This window comes from Chiloscyllium plagiosum, unplaced genomic scaffold, assembly GCF_037043375.1.
Source record: "Chiloscyllium plagiosum isolate Xiang-an unplaced genomic scaffold, Cpla_swu_hap1 HiC_scaffold_7, whole genome shotgun sequence".
Lineage (NCBI taxonomy): Eukaryota > Metazoa > Chordata > Chondrichthyes > Orectolobiformes > Hemiscylliidae > Chiloscyllium > Chiloscyllium plagiosum.
The window spans coordinates 119,582,884-119,598,133 of NW_028270145.1; positions in this window are offsets into that span (position 1 = coordinate 119,582,884).

Sequence of the window (15,250 nt, forward strand, 5' to 3'; positions counted from 1 at the left end):
GAGTCAGTGTGTGTGGGACTGTACCCCAGTGAGGGTCAGTGTGTGTGGGAGTGTACCCCAGTGAGAGTCAGTGTGTGTGGGAGTGTATCCCAGTGAGAGTCAGTGTGTGTGGGAGTGTACCCCAGTGAGAGTCAGTGTGTGTGGGAGTGTACCCCAGTGAGAGTCAGTGTGTGTGGGACTGTATCCCAGTGAGAGTCAGTGTGTGTGGACTGTAACCCAGTGAGAGTCAGTGTGTGTGGGACTGTATCCCAGTGAGAGTCAGTGTGTGTGGGAGTGTACCCCAGTGAGAGTCAGTGTGTGAGGGACTGTACCCCAGTGAGAGTCAATGTGTGTGGGAGTGTACCCCAGTGAGGGTCAGTGTGTGTGGGAGTGTACCCCAGTGAGGGTCAGTGTGTGTGGGAGTGTATCCCAGTGAGAGTCAGTGTTTGTGGGACTGTATCCCAGTGAGGGTCAGTGTGTGTGGGACTGTACCCCAGTGACAGTCAGTGTGTGTGGGAGTGTATCCCAGTGAGAGTCAGTGTGTGGGAGTGTACCCCAGTGAGAGTCAGTGTGTGTGGGACTGTACCCCAGTGAGAGTCAGTGTGTGTGGAAGTGTACACCAGTGAGGGTCAGTGTGTGTGTGGGACTGTACGCCATTGAGAGTCAGTGTGTGTGGGACTGTACCCCAGTGAGAGTCAGTGTGTGTGGGACTGTACCCCAGTGAGGGTCAGTGTGTGTGGGAGTGTACCCCAGTGAGAGTCAGTGTGTGTGTGGGAGTGTACCCCAGTGAGGGTCAGTGTGTGTGGGACTGTACCCCAGTGAGGGTCAGTGTGTGTGGGAGTGTATCCCAGTGAGAGTCAGTGTTTGTAGGACTGTATCCCAGTGAGAGTCAGTGTGTGTGGGACTGTACCCCAGTGAGAGTCAGTGTGTGTGGGACAGTACCCCAGTGAGGGTCACTGTGTGTATGGGAGTGTACCCCAGTGAGGGTCAGTGTGTGTGGGAGTGTACCCCAGTGAGAGTCAGTGTGTGTGGACTGTACCCCAGTGAGAGTCAGTGTGTGTGGGCGTGTACCTCAGTGAGAGTCAGTGTGTGGGAGTGTACCCCAGTGAGAGTCAGTGTGTGTGGGAGTGTACCCCAGTGAGAGTCAATGTGTGTGGGAGTGTACCCCAGTGAGGGTCAGTGTGTGTGGGAGTGTACCCCAGTGAGAGTCAGTGTGTGTGGGACTGTACCCCAGTGAGGGTCACTGTGTGTATGGGAGTGTACCCCAGTGAGGGTCAGTGTGTGTGGGAGTGTACCCCAGTGAGAGTCAGTGTGTGTGGACTGTACCCCAGTGAGAGTCAGTGTGTGTGGGCGTGTACCTCAGTGAGAGTCAGTGTGTGGGAGTGTACCCCAGTGAGGGTGAGTGTGTGTGGGAGTGTACCCCAGTGAGGGTCAGTGTGTGTGGGTCTGTACCCCAGTGAGGGTCAGTGTGTGTGGGAGTGTACCCTAGTGAGAGTCAGTGTGTGTGGGAGTGTACCCCAGTGAGGGTCAGTGTGTGGGACTGCACCCCAGTGAGAGTCAGTGTGTGGGACTGTACCCCAGTGAGGGTCACTGTGTGTGGGACTGTATCCCAGTGAGAGTCAGTGTGTGTGGGAGTGTACCCCAGTGAGAGTCAGTGTGTATGGGACTGTACCCCAGTGAGAGTCAATGTGTGTGGGAGTGTACCCCAGTGAGAGTCAGTGTGTGTGGGAGTGTACCCCAGTGAGAGTCAGCGTGTGTGGAAGTGTACCCCAAAGAGAGTCAGTGTGTGTGGGAGTGTACCCCAGTGAGGGTCAGTGTGTGTGGGACTGTATCCCAGTGAGAGTCAGTGTGTGTGGGAGTGTACCCCATAGAGAGTCAGTGTGTGTGGGAGTGTACCCCAGTGAGAGTCAGTGTGTGTGGGACTGTACCCCAGTGAGGGTCAGTGTGTGTGGGACTGTATCCCAGTGAGGGTCACTGTGTGTATGGGAGTGTACCCCAGTGAGGGTCAGTGTGTGTGGGAGTGTACCCTACTGAGAGTCAGTGTGTGTGGGAGTGTACCCCAGTGAGGGTCAGTGTGTCGGACTGCACCCCAGTGAGAGTCAGTGTGTGGGACTGTACCCCAGTGAGGGTCACTGTGTGTGGGACTGTATCCCAGTGAGAGTCAGTGTATGTGGGAGTGTACCCCAGTGAGAGTCAGTGTGTATGGGATTGTACCCCAGTGAGAGTCAATGTGTGTGGGAGTGTACCCCAGTGAGGGACAGTGTGTGTGGGAGTGTACCCCAGTGAGAGTCAGTGTGTGTGGGACTGTATACCAGTGAGAGTCAGTGTGTGTGGGACTGTACCCCAGTGAGGGTCAGTGTGTGTGGGAGTGTACCCCAGTGAGAGTCAGTGTGTGTGGGACTGTATACCAGTGAGAGTCAGTGTGTGTGGGACTGTACCCCAGTGAGGGTCAGTGTGTGTGGGAGTGTACCCCAGTGAGAGTCAGTGTGTGTGGGAGTGTATCCCAGTGAGAGTCAGTGTGTGTGGGAGTGTACCCCAGTGAGAGTCAGTGTGTGTGGGAGTGTACCCCAGTGAGAGTCAGTGTGTGTGGGACTGTATCCCAGTGAGAGTCAGTGTGTGTGGACTGTAACCCAGTGAGAGTCAGTGTGTGTGGGACTGTATCCCAGTGAGAGTCAGTGTGTGTGGGAGTGTACCCCATAGAGAGTCAGTGTGTGTGGGAGTGTACCCCAGTGAGAGTCAGTGTGTGTGGGACTGTACCCCAGTGAGGGTCAGTGTGTGTGGGACTGTATCCCAGTGAGGGTCACTGTGTGTATGGGAGTGTACCCCAGTGAGGGTCAGTGTGTGTGGGAGTGTACCCTACTGAGAGTCAGTGTGTGTGGGAGTGTACCCCAGTGAGGGTCAGTGTGTCGGACTGCACCCCAGTGAGAGTCAGTGTGTGGGACTGTACCCCAGTGAGGGTCACTGTGTGTGGGACTGTATCCCAGTGAGAGTCAGTGTATGTGGGAGTGTACCCCAGTGAGAGTCAGTGTGTATGGGATTGTACCCCAGTGAGAGTCAATGTGTGTGGGAGTGTACCCCAGTGAGGGACAGTGTGTGTGGGAGTGTACCCCAGTGAGGGTCAGTGTGTGTGGGAGTGTACCCCAGTGAGAGTCAGTGTGTGTGGGACTGTATACCAGTGAGAGTCAGTGTGTGTGGGACTGTACCCCAGTGAGGGTCAGTGTGTGTGGGAGTGTACCCCAGTGAGAGTCAGTGTGTGTGGGAGTGTATCCCAGTGAGAGTCAGTGTGTGTGGGAGTGTACCCCAGTGAGAGTCAGTGTGTGTGGGAGTGTACCCCAGTGAGAGTCAGTGTGTGTGGGACTGTATCCCAGTGAGAGTCAGTGTGTGTGGACTGTAACCCAGTGAGAGTCAGTGTGTGTGGGACTGTATCCCAGTGAGAGTCAGTGTGTGTGGGAGTGTACCCCAGTGAGAGTCAGTGTGTGAGGGACTGTACCCCAGTGAGAGTCAATGTGTGTGGGAGTGTACCCCAGTGAGGGTCAGTGTGTGTGGGAGTGTACCCCAGTGAGGGTCAGTGTGTGTGGGAGTGTATCCCAGTGAGAGTCAGTGTTTGTGGGACTGTATCCCAGTGAGGGTCAGTGTGTGTGGGACTGTACCCCAGTGACAGTCAGTGTGTGTGGGAGTGTATCCCAGTGAGAGTCAGTGTGTGGGAGTGTACCCCAGTGAGAGTCAGTGTGTGTGGGACTGTACCCCAGTGAGAGTCAGTGTGTGTGGAAGTGTACACCAGTGAGGGTCAGTGTGTGTGTGGGACTGTACGCCATTGAGAGTCAGTGTGTGTGGGACTGTACCCCAGTGAGAGTCAGTGTGTGTGGGACTGTACCCCAGTGAGGGTCAGTGTGTGTGGGAGTGTACCCCAGTGAGAGTCAGTGTGTGTGTGGGAGTGTACCCCAGTGAGGGTCAGTGTGTGTGGGACTGTACCCCAGTGAGGGTCAGTGTGTGTGGGAGTGTATCCCAGTGAGAGTCAGTGTTTGTAGGACTGTATCCCAGTGAGAGTCAGTGTGTGTGGGACTGTACCCCAGTGAGAGTCAGTGTGTGTGGGACAGTACCCCAGTGAGGGTCACTGTGTGTATGGGAGTGTACCCCAGTGAGGGTCAGTGTGTGTGGGAGTGTACCCCAGTGAGAGTCAGTGTGTGTGGACTGTACCCCAGTGAGAGTCAGTGTGTGTGGGCGTGTACCTCAGTGAGAGTCAGTGTGTGGGAGTGTACCCCAGTGAGAGTCAGTGTGTGTGGGAGTGTACCCCAGTGAGAGTCAATGTGTGTGGGAGTGTACCCCAGTGAGGGTCAGTGTGTGTGGGAGTGTACCCCAGTGAGAGTCAGTGTGTGTGGGACTGTACCCCAGTGAGGGTCACTGTGTGTATGGGAGTGTACCCCAGTGAGGGTCAGTGTGTGTGGGAGTGTACCCCAGTGAGAGTCAGTGTGTGTGGACTGTACCCCAGTGAGAGTCAGTGTGTGTGGGCGTGTACCTCAGTGAGAGTCAGTGTGTGGGAGTGTACCCCAGTGAGGGTGAGTGTGTGTGGGAGTGTACCCCAGTGAGGGTCAGTGTGTGTGGGTCTGTACCCCAGTGAGGGTCAGTGTGTGTGGGAGTGTACCCTAGTGAGAGTCAGTGTGTGTGGGAGTGTACCCCAGTGAGGGTCAGTGTGTGGGACTGCACCCCAGTGAGAGTCAGTGTGTGGGACTGTACCCCAGTGAGGGTCACTGTGTGTGGGACTGTATCCCAGTGAGAGTCAGTGTGTGTGGGAGTGTACCCCAGTGAGAGTCAGTGTGTATGGGACTGTACCCCAGTGAGAGTCAATGTGTGTGGGAGTGTACCCCAGTGAGAGTCAGTGTGTGTGGGAGTGTACCCCAGTGAGAGTCAATGTGTGTGGGTGTGTACCCCAGTGAGGGACAGTGTGTGTGGGAGTGTACCCCAGTGAGGATCAGTGTGTGTGGGAGTGTACCCCAGTGAGAGTCAGTGTGTGTGGGACTGTATCCCAGTGAGAGTCAGTGTGTGTGGGACTGTATCCCAGTGAGAGTCAGTGTGTGTGGGAGTGTACCCCAGTGAGAGTCAGTGTGTGTGGGAGTGTACCCCAGTGAGAGTCAGTGTATGTGGGACTGTATCCCAGTGAGAGTCAGTGTGTGTGGACTGTAACCCAGTGAGAGTCAGTGTGTGTGGGACTGTATCCCAGTGAGAGTCAGTGTGTGTGGGAGTGTACCCCAGTGAGAGTCAGTGTGTGAGGGACTGTACCCCAGTGAGAGTCAATGTGTGTGGGAGTGTACCCCAGTGAGGGTCAGTGTGTGTGGGAGTGTACCCCAGTGAGGGTCAGTGTGTGTGGGAGTGTATCCCAGTGAGAGTCAGTGTTTGTGGGACTGTATCCCAGTGAGGGTCAGTGTGTGTGGGACTGTACCCCAGTGACGGTCAGTGTGTGGGAGTGTACCCCAGTGAGAGTCAGTGTGTGTGGGACTGTACCCCAGTGAGAGACAGTGTGTGTGGAAGTGTACCCCAGTGAGGGTCAGTGTGTGTGTGGGACTGTACGCCATTGAGAGTCAGTGTGTGTGGGACTGTACCCCAGTGAGAGTCAGTGTGTGTGGGCGTGTACCCCAGTGAGGGTCAGTGTGTGTGGGAGTGTACCCCAGTGAGAGTCAGTGTGTGTGTGGGAGTGTACCCCAGTGAGGGTCAGTGTGTGTGGGACTGTTCCCCAGTGAGGGTCAGTGTGTGTGGGAGTGTACCCCAGTGAGAGTCAGTGTGTGTGGGAGTGTACCCCAGTGAGGGTCACTGTGTGTATGGGAGTGTACCCCAGTGAGAGTCAGTGTGTGTGGGACTGTACCCCAGTGAGAGTCAGTGTGTGTGGGACTGTACCCCAGTGAGGGTCACTGTGTGTATGGGAGTGTACCCCAGTGAGGGCCAGTGTGTGTGGGAGTGTACCCCAGTGAGAGTCAGTGTGTGTGGGACTGTACCCCAGTGAGGGTCACTGTGTGTATGGGAGTGTACCCCAGTGAGGGTCAGTGTGTGGGAGTGTACCCCAGTGAGGGTCAGTGTGTGTGGGAGTGTACCCCAGTGAGAGTCAGTGTGTGGGAGTGTACCCCAGTGAGAGTCAGTGTGTGTGGGAGTGTACCCCAGTGAGAGTCAGTGTGTGTGGGAGTGTACCCCAGTGAGAGTCAGTGTGTGTGGGACTGTATCCCAGTGAGAGTCAGTGTGTGTGGACTGTAACCCAGTGAGAGTCAGTGTGTGTGGGACTGTATCCCAGTGAGAGTCAGTGTGTGTGGGAGTGTACCCCAGTGAGAGTCAGTGTGTGAGGGACTGTACCCCAGTGAGAGTCAATGTGTGTGGGAGTGTACCCCAGTGAGGGTCAGTGTGTGTGGGAGTGTACCCCAGTGAGGGTCAGTGTGTGTGGGAGTGTATCCCAGTGAGAGTCAGTGTTTGTGGGACTGTATCCCAGTGAGGGTCAGTGTGTGTGGGACTGTACCCCAGTGACAGTCAGTGTGTGTGGGAGTGTATCCCAGTGAGAGTCAGTGTGTGGGAGTGTACCCCAGTGAGAGTCAGTGTGTGTGGGACTGTACCCCAGTGAGAGTCAGTGTGTGTGGGACTGTACCCCAGTGAGAGTCAGTGTGTGTGGAAGTGTACACCAGTGAGGGTCAGTGTGTGTGTGGGACTGTACGCCATTGAGAGTCAGTGTGTGTGGGACTGTACCACAGTGAGAGTCAGTGTGTGTGGGACTGTACCCCAGTGAGGGTCAGTGTGTGTGGGAGTGTACCCCAGTGAGAGTCAGTGTGTGTGTGGGAGTGTACCCCAGTGAGGGTCAGTGTGTGTGGGACTGTACCCCAGTGAGGGTCAGTGTGTGTGGGAGTGTATCCCAGTGAGAGTCAGTGTTTGTAGGACTGTATCCCAGTGAGAGTCAGTGTGTGTGGGACTGTACCCCAGTGAGAGTCAGTGTGTGTGGGACAGTACCCCAGTGAGGGTCACTGTGTGTATGGGAGTGTACCCCAGTGAGGGTCAGTGTGTGGGAGTGTACCCCAGTGAGAGTCAGTGTGTGTGGACTGTACCCGAGTGAGAGTCAGTGTGTGTGGGCGTGTACCTCAGTGAGAGTCAGTGTGTGGGAGTGTACCCCAGTGAGAGTCAGTGTGTGTGGGAGTGTACCCCAGTGAGAGTCAATGTGTGTGGGAGTGTACCCCAGTGAGGGTCAGTGTGTGTGGGAGTGTACCCCAGTGAGAGTCAGTGTGTGTGGGACTGTACCCCAGTGAGGGTCACTGTGTGTATGGGAGTGTACCCCAGTGAGAGTCAGTGTGTGTGGGAGTGTACCCCAGTGAGGGTCAGTGTGTGTGGGAGTGTACCCCAGTGAGGGTCAGTGTGTGTGGGAGTGTATCCCAGTGAGAGTCAGTGTTTGTGGGACTGTATCCCAGTGAGGGTCAGTGTGTGTGGGACTGTACCCCAGTGACGGTCAGTGTGTGGGAGTGTACCCCAGTGAGAGTCAGTGTGTGTGGGACTGTACCCCAGTGAGAGTCAGTGTGTGTGGAAGTGTACCCCAGTGAGGGTCAGTGTGTGTGTGGGACTGTACGCCATTGAGAGTCAGTGTGTGTGGGACTGTACCCCAGTGAGAGTCAGTGTGTGTGGGCGTGTACCCCAGTGAGGGTCAGTGTGTGTGGGAGTGTACCCCAGTGAGAGTCAGTGTGTGTGTGGGAGTGTACCCCAGTGAGGGTCAGTGTGTGTGGGACTGTTCCCCGGTGAGGGTCAGTGTGTGTGGGAGTGTACCCCAGTGAGAGTCAGTGTGTGTGGGAGTGTACCCCAGTGAGGGTCACTGTGTGTATGGGAGTGTACCCCAGTGAGAGTCAGTGTGTGTGGGACTGTACCCCAGTGAGAGTCAGTGTGTGTGGGACTGTACCCCAGTGAGGGTCACTGTGTGTATGGGAGTGTACCCCAGTGAGGGCCAGTGTGTGTGGGAGTGTACCCCAGTGAGAGTCAGTGTGTGTGGGACTGTACCCCAGTGAGGGTCAGTGTGTGGGAGTGTACCCCAGTGAGGGTCAGTGTGTGTGGGAGTGTACCCCAGTGAGAGTCAGTGTGTGGGAGTGTACCCCAGTGAGAGTCAGTGTGTGTGGGAGTGTACCCCAGTGAGAGTCAGTGTGTGTGGGAGTGTACCCCAGTGAGAGTCAGTGTGTGTGGGACTGTATCCCAGTGAGAGTCAGTGTGTGTGGACTGTAACCCAGTGAGAGTCAGTGTGTGTGGGACTGTATCCCAGTGAGAGTCAGTGTGTGTGGGAGTGTACCCCAGTGAGAGTCAGTGTGTGAGGGACTGTACCCCAGTGAGAGTCAATGTGTGTGGGAGTGTACCCCAGTGAGGGTCAGTGTGTGTGGGAGTGTACCCCAGTGAGGGTCAGTGTGTGTGGGAGTGTATCCCAGTGAGAGTCAGTGTTTGTGGGACTGTATCCCAGTGAGGGTCAGTGTGTGTGGGACTGTACCCCAGTGACAGTCAGTGTGTGTGGGAGTGTATCCCAGTGAGAGTCAGTGTGTGGGAGTGTACCCCAGTGAGAGTCAGTGTGTGTGGGACTGTACCCCAGTGAGAGTCAGTGTGTGTGGGACTGTACCCCAGTGAGAGTCAGTGTGTGTGGAAGTGTACACCAGTGAGGGTCAGTGTGTGTGTGGGACTGTACGCCATTGAGAGTCAGTGTGTGTGGGACTGTACCCCAGTGAGAGTCAGTGTGTGTGGGACTGTACCCCAGTGAGGGTCAGTGTGTGTGGAAGTGTACACCAGTGAGGGTCAGTGTGTGTGTGGGACTGTACGCCATTGAGAGTCAGTGTGTGTGGGACTGTACCACAGTGAGAGTCAGTGTGTGTGGGACTGTACCCCAGTGAGGGTCAGTGTGTGTGGGAGTGTACCCCAGTGAGAGTCAGTGTGTGTGTGGGAGTGTACCCCAGTGAGGGTCAGTGTGTGTGGGACTGTACCCCAGTGAGGGTCAGTGTGTGTGGGAGTGTATCCCAGTGAGAGTCAGTGTTTGTAGGACTGTATCCCAGTGAGAGTCAGTGTGTGTGGGACTGTACCCCAGTGAGAGTCAGTGTGTGTGGGACAGTACCCCAGTGAGGGTCACTGTGTGTATGGGAGTGTACCCCAGTGAGGGTCAGTGTGTGGGAGTGTACCCCAGTGAGAGTCAGTGTGTGTGGACTGTACCCCAGTGAGAGTCAGTGTGTGTGGGCGTGTACCTCAGTGAGAGTCAGTGTGTGGGAGTGTACCCCAGTGAGAGTCAGTGTGTGTGGGAGTGTACCCCAGTGAGAGTCAATGTGTGTGGGAGTGTACCCCAGTGAGGGTCAGTGTGTGTGGGAGTGTACCCCAGTGAGAGTCAGTGTGTGTGGGACTGTACCCCAGTGAGGGTCACTGTGTGTATGGGAGTGTACCCCAGTGAGAGTCAGTGTGTGTGGGAGTGTACCCCAGTGAGGGTCAGTGTGTGTGGGAGTGTACCCCAGTGAGGGTCAGTGTGTGTGGGAGTGTATCCCAGTGAGAGTCAGTGTTTGTGGGACTGTATCCCAGTGAGGGTCAGTGTGTGTGGGACTGTACCCCAGTGACGGTCAGTGTGTGGGAGTGTACCCCAGTGAGAGTCAGTGTGTGTGGGACTGTACCCCAGTGAGAGTCAGTGTGTGTGGAAGTGTACCCCAGTGAGGGTCAGTGTGTGTGTGGGACTGTACGCCATTGAGAGTCAGTGTGTGTGGGACTGTACCCCAGTGAGAGTCAGTGTGTGTGGGCGTGTACCCCAGTGAGGGTCAGTGTGTGTGGGAGTGTACCCCAGTGAGAGTCAGTGTGTGTGTGGGAGTGTACCCCAGTGAGGGTCAGTGTGTGTGGGACTGTTCCCCGGTGAGGGTCAGTGTGTGTGGGAGTGTACCCCAGTGAGAGTCAGTGTGTGTGGGAGTGTACCCCAGTGAGGGTCACTGTGTGTATGGGAGTGTACCCCAGTGAGAGTCAGTGTGTGTGGGACTGTACCCCAGTGAGAGTCAGTGTGTGTGGGACTGTACCCCAGTGAGGGTCACTGTGTGTATGGGAGTGTACCCCAGTGAGGGCCAGTGTGTGTGGGAGTGTACCCCAGTGAGAGTCAGTGTGTGTGGGACTGTACCCCAGTGAGGGTCAGTGTGTGGGAGTGTACCCCAGTGAGGGTCAGTGTGTGTGGGAGTGTACCCCAGTGAGAGTCAGTGTGTGGGAGTGTACCCCAGTGAGAGTCAGTGTGTGTGGGAGTGTACCCCAGTGAGAGTCAGTGTGTGTGGGAGTGTACCCCAGTGAGAGTCAGTGTGTGTGGGACTGTATCCCAGTGAGAGTCAGTGTGTGTGGACTGTAACCCAGTGAGAGTCAGTGTGTGTGGGACTGTATCCCAGTGAGAGTCAGTGTGTGTGGGAGTGTACCCCAGTGAGAGTCAGTGTGTGAGGGACTGTACCCCAGTGAGAGTCAATGTGTGTGGGAGTGTACCCCAGTGAGGGTCAGTGTGTGTGGGAGTGTACCCCAGTGAGGGTCAGTGTGTGTGGGAGTGTATCCCAGTGAGAGTCAGTGTTTGTGGGACTGTATCCCAGTGAGGGTCAGTGTGTGTGGGACTGTACCCCAGTGACAGTCAGTGTGTGTGGGAGTGTATCCCAGTGAGAGTCAGTGTGTGGGAGTGTACCCCAGTGAGAGTCAGTGTGTGTGGGACTGTACCCCAGTGAGGGTCACTGTGTGTATGGGAGTGTACCCCAGTGAGGGCCAGTGTGTGTGGGAGTGTACCCCAGTGAGAGTCAGTGTGTGTGGGACTGTACCCCAGTGAGGGTCAGTGTGTGGGAGTGTACCCCAGTGAGGGTCAGTGTGTGTGGGAGTGTACCCCAGTGAGAGTCAGTGTGTGGGAGTGTACCCCAGTGAGAGTCAGTGTGTGTGGGAGTGTACCCCAGTGAGAGTCAGTGTGTGTGGGAGTGTACCCCAGTGAGAGTCAGTGTGTGTGGGACTGTATCCCAGTGAGAGTCAGTGTGTGTGGACTGTAACCCAGTGAGAGTCAGTGTGTGTGGGACTGTATCCCAGTGAGAGTCAGTGTGTGTGGGAGTGTACCCCAGTGAGAGTCAGTGTGTGAGGGACTGTACCCCAGTGAGAGTCAATGTGTGTGGGAGTGTACCCCAGTGAGGGTCAGTGTGTGTGGGAGTGTACCCCAGTGAGGGTCAGTGTGTGTGGGAGTGTATCCCAGTGAGAGTCAGTGTTTGTGGGACTGTATCCCAGTGAGGGTCAGTGTGTGTGGGACTGTACCCCAGTGACAGTCAGTGTGTGTGGGAGTGTATCCCAGTGAGAGTCAGTGTGTGGGAGTGTACCCCAGTGAGAGTCAGTGTGTGTGGGACTGTACCCCAGTGAGAGTCAGTGTGTGTGGGACTGTACCCCAGTGAGAGTCAGTGTGTGTGGAAGTGTACACCAGTGAGGGTCAGTGTGTGTGTGGGACTGTACGCCATTGAGAGTCAGTGTGTGTGGGACTGTACCCCAGTGAGAGTCAGTGTGTGTGGGACTGTACCCCAGTGAGGGTCAGTGTGTGTGGAAGTGTACACCAGTGAGGGTCAGTGTGTGTGTGGGACTGTACGCCATTGAGAGTCAGTGTGTGTGGGACTGTACCACAGTGAGAGTCAGTGTGTGTGGGACTGTACCCCAGTGAGGGTCAGTGTGTGTGGGAGTGTACCCCAGTGAGAGTCAGTGTGTGTGTGGGAGTGTACCCCAGTGAGGGTCAGTGTGTGTGGGACTGTACCCCAGTGAGGGTCAGTGTGTGTGGGAGTGTATCCCAGTGAGAGTCAGTGTTTGTAGGACTGTATCCCAGTGAGAGTCAGTGTGTGTGGGACTGTACCCCAGTGAGAGTCAGTGTGTGTGGGACAGTACCCCAGTGAGGGTCACTGTGTGTATGGGAGTGTACCCCAGTGAGGGTCAGTGTGTGGGAGTGTACCCCAGTGAGAGTCAGTGTGTGTGGACTGTACCCCAGTGAGAGTCAGTGTGTGTGGGCGTGTACCTCAGTGAGAGTCAGTGTGTGGGAGTGTACCCCAGTGAGAGTCAGTGTGTGTGGGAGTGTACCCCAGTGAGAGTCAATGTGTGTGGGAGTGTACCCCAGTGAGGGTCAGTGTGTGTGGGAGTGTACCCCAGTGAGAGTCAGTGTGTGTGGGACTGTACCCCAGTGAGGGTCACTGTGTGTATGGGAGTGTACCCCAGTGAGAGTCAGTGTGTGTGGGAGTGTACCCCAGTGAGGGTCAGTGTGTGTGGGAGTGTACCCCAGTGAGGGTCAGTGTGTGTGGGAGTGTATCCCAGTGAGAGTCAGTGTTTGTGGGACTGTATCCCAGTGAGGGTCAGTGTGTGTGGGACTGTACCCCAGTGACGGTCAGTGTGTGGGAGTGTACCCCAGTGAGAGTCAGTGTGTGTGGGACTGTACCCCAGTGAGAGTCAGTGTGTGTGGAAGTGTACCCCAGTGAGGGTCAGTGTGTGTGTGGGACTGTACGCCATTGAGAGTCAGTGTGTGTGGGACTGTACCCCAGTGAGAGTCAGTGTGTGTGGGCGTGTACCCCAGTGAGGGTCAGTGTGTGTGGGAGTGTACCCCAGTGAGAGTCAGTGTGTGTGTGGGAGTGTACCCCAGTGAGGGTCAGTGTGTGTGGGACTGTTCCCCGGTGAGGGTCAGTGTGTGTGGGAGTGTACCCCAGTGAGAGTCAGTGTGTGTGGGAGTGTACCCCAGTGAGGGTCACTGTGTGTATGGGAGTGTACCCCAGTGAGAGTCAGTGTGTGTGGGACTGTACCCCAGTGAGAGTCAGTGTGTGTGGGACTGTACCCCAGTGAGGGTCACTGTGTGTATGGGAGTGTACCCCAGTGAGGGCCAGTGTGTGTGGGAGTGTACCCCAGTGAGAGTCAGTGTGTGTGGGACTGTACCCCAGTGAGGGTCAGTGTGTGGGAGTGTACCCCAGTGAGGGTCAGTGTGTGTGGGAGTGTACCCCAGTGAGAGTCAGTGTGTGGGAGTGTACCCCAGTGAGAGTCAGTGTGTGTGGGAGTGTACCCCAGTGAGAGTCAGTGTGTGTGGGAGTGTACCCCAGTGAGAGTCAGTGTGTGTGGGACTGTATCCCAGTGAGAGTCAGTGTGTGTGGACTGTAACCCAGTGAGAGTCAGTGTGTGTGGGACTGTATCCCAGTGAGAGTCAGTGTGTGTGGGAGTGTACCCCAGTGAGAGTCAGTGTGTGAGGGACTGTACCCCAGTGAGAGTCAATGTGTGTGGGAGTGTACCCCAGTGAGGGTCAGTGTGTGTGGGAGTGTACCCCAGTGAGGGTCAGTGTGTGTGGGAGTGTATCCCAGTGAGAGTCAGTGTTTGTGGGACTGTATCCCAGTGAGGGTCAGTGTGTGTGGGACTGTACCCCAGTGACAGTCAGTGTGTGTGGGAGTGTATCCCAGTGAGAGTCAGTGTGTGGGAGTGTACCCCAGTGAGAGTCAGTGTGTGTGGGACTGTACCCCAGTGAGAGTCAGTGTGTGTGGGACTGTACCCCAGTGAGAGTCAGTGTGTGTGGAAGTGTACACCAGTGAGGGTCAGTGTGTGTGTGGGACTGTACGCCATTGAGAGTCAGTGTGTGTGGGACTGTACCCCAGTGAGAGTCAGTGTGTGTGGGACTGTACCCCAGTGAGGGTCAGTGTGTGTGGGAGTGTACCCCAGTGAGAGTCAGTGTGTGTGTGGGAGTGTACCCCAGTGAGGGTCAGTGTGTGTGGGACTGTACCCCAGTGAGGGTCAGTGTGTGTGGGCGTGTACCTCAGTGAGAGTCAGTGTGTGGGAGTGTACCCCAGTGAGGGTGAGTGTGTGTGGGACTGTATCCCAGTGAGGTTCAGTGTGTGTGGGACTGTACCCCAGTGACGGTCAGTGTGTGGGAGTGTACCCCAGTGAGAGTCAGTGTGTGTGGGACTGTACCCCAGTGAGAGTCAGTGTGTGTGGAAGTGTACACCAGTGAGGGTCAGTGTGTGTGTGGGACTGAATGCCATTGAGAGTCAGTGTGTGTGGGACTGTACCCCAGTGAGAGTCAGTGTGTGTGGGACTGTACCCCAGTGAGGGTCAGTGTGTGTGGGAGTGTACCCCAGTGAGAGTCAGTGTGTGTGGACTGTACCCCAGTGAGAGTCAGTGTGTGTGGGCGTGTACCTCAGTGAGACACAGTGTGTGGGAGTGTACCCCAGTGAGGGTGAGTGTGTGTGGGAGTGTACCCCAGTGAGGGTCAGTGTGTGTGGGTCTGTACCCCAGTGAGGGTCAGTGTGTGTGGGAGTGTACCCTAGTGAGAGTCAGTGTGTGTGGGAGTGTACCCCAGTGAGGGTCAGTGTGTGGGACTGCACCCCAGTGAGAGTCAGTGTGTGGGACTGTACCCCAGTGAGGGTCACTGTGTGTGGGACTGTATCCCAGTGAGAGTCAGTGTGTGTGGGAGTGTACCCCAGTGAGAGTCAGTGTGTATGGGATTGTACCCCAGTGAGAGTCAATGTGTGTGGGAGTGTACCCCAGTGAGAGTCAGTGTGTGTGGGAGTGTACCCCAGTGAGAGTCAATGTGTGTGGGAGTGTACCCCAGTGAGGGACAGTGTGTGTGGGAGTGTACCCCAGTGAGGATCAGTGTGTGTGGGAGTGTACCCCAGTGAGAGTCAGTGTGTGTGGGACTGTATCCCAGTGAGAGTCAGTGTGTGTGGGAGTGTACCCCAGTGAGAGTCAGTGTATGTGGGACTGTATCCCAGTGAGAGTCAGTGTGTGTGGACTGTAACCCAGTGAGAGTCAGTGTGTGTGGGAGTGTACCCCAGTGAGAGTCAGTGTGTGTGGGAGTGTACCCCAGTGAGAGTCAGTGTATGTGGGACTGTATCCCAGTGAGAGTCAGTGTGTGTGGACTGTAACCCAGTGAGAGTCAGTGTGTGTGGGACTGTATCCCAGTGAGAGTCAGTGTGTGTGGGAGTGTACCCCAGTGAGAGTCAGTGTGTGTGGGAGTGTACCCCAGTGAGAGTCAGTGTGTGAGGGACTGTACCCCAGTGAGAGTCAATGTGTGTGGGAGTGTACCCCAGTGAGGGTCAGTGTGTGTGGGAGTGTACCCCAGTGAGGGTCAGTGTGTGTGGGAGTGTATCCCAGTGAGAGTCAGTGTTTGTGGGACTGTATCCCAGTGAGGGTCAGTGTGTGTGGGACTGTACCCCAGTGACGGTCAGTGTGTGGGAGTGTACCCCAGTGAGAGTCAGTGTGTGTGGGACTGTACCCCAGTGAGAGTCAGTGTGTGTGGAAGTGTACCACAGTGAGGGTC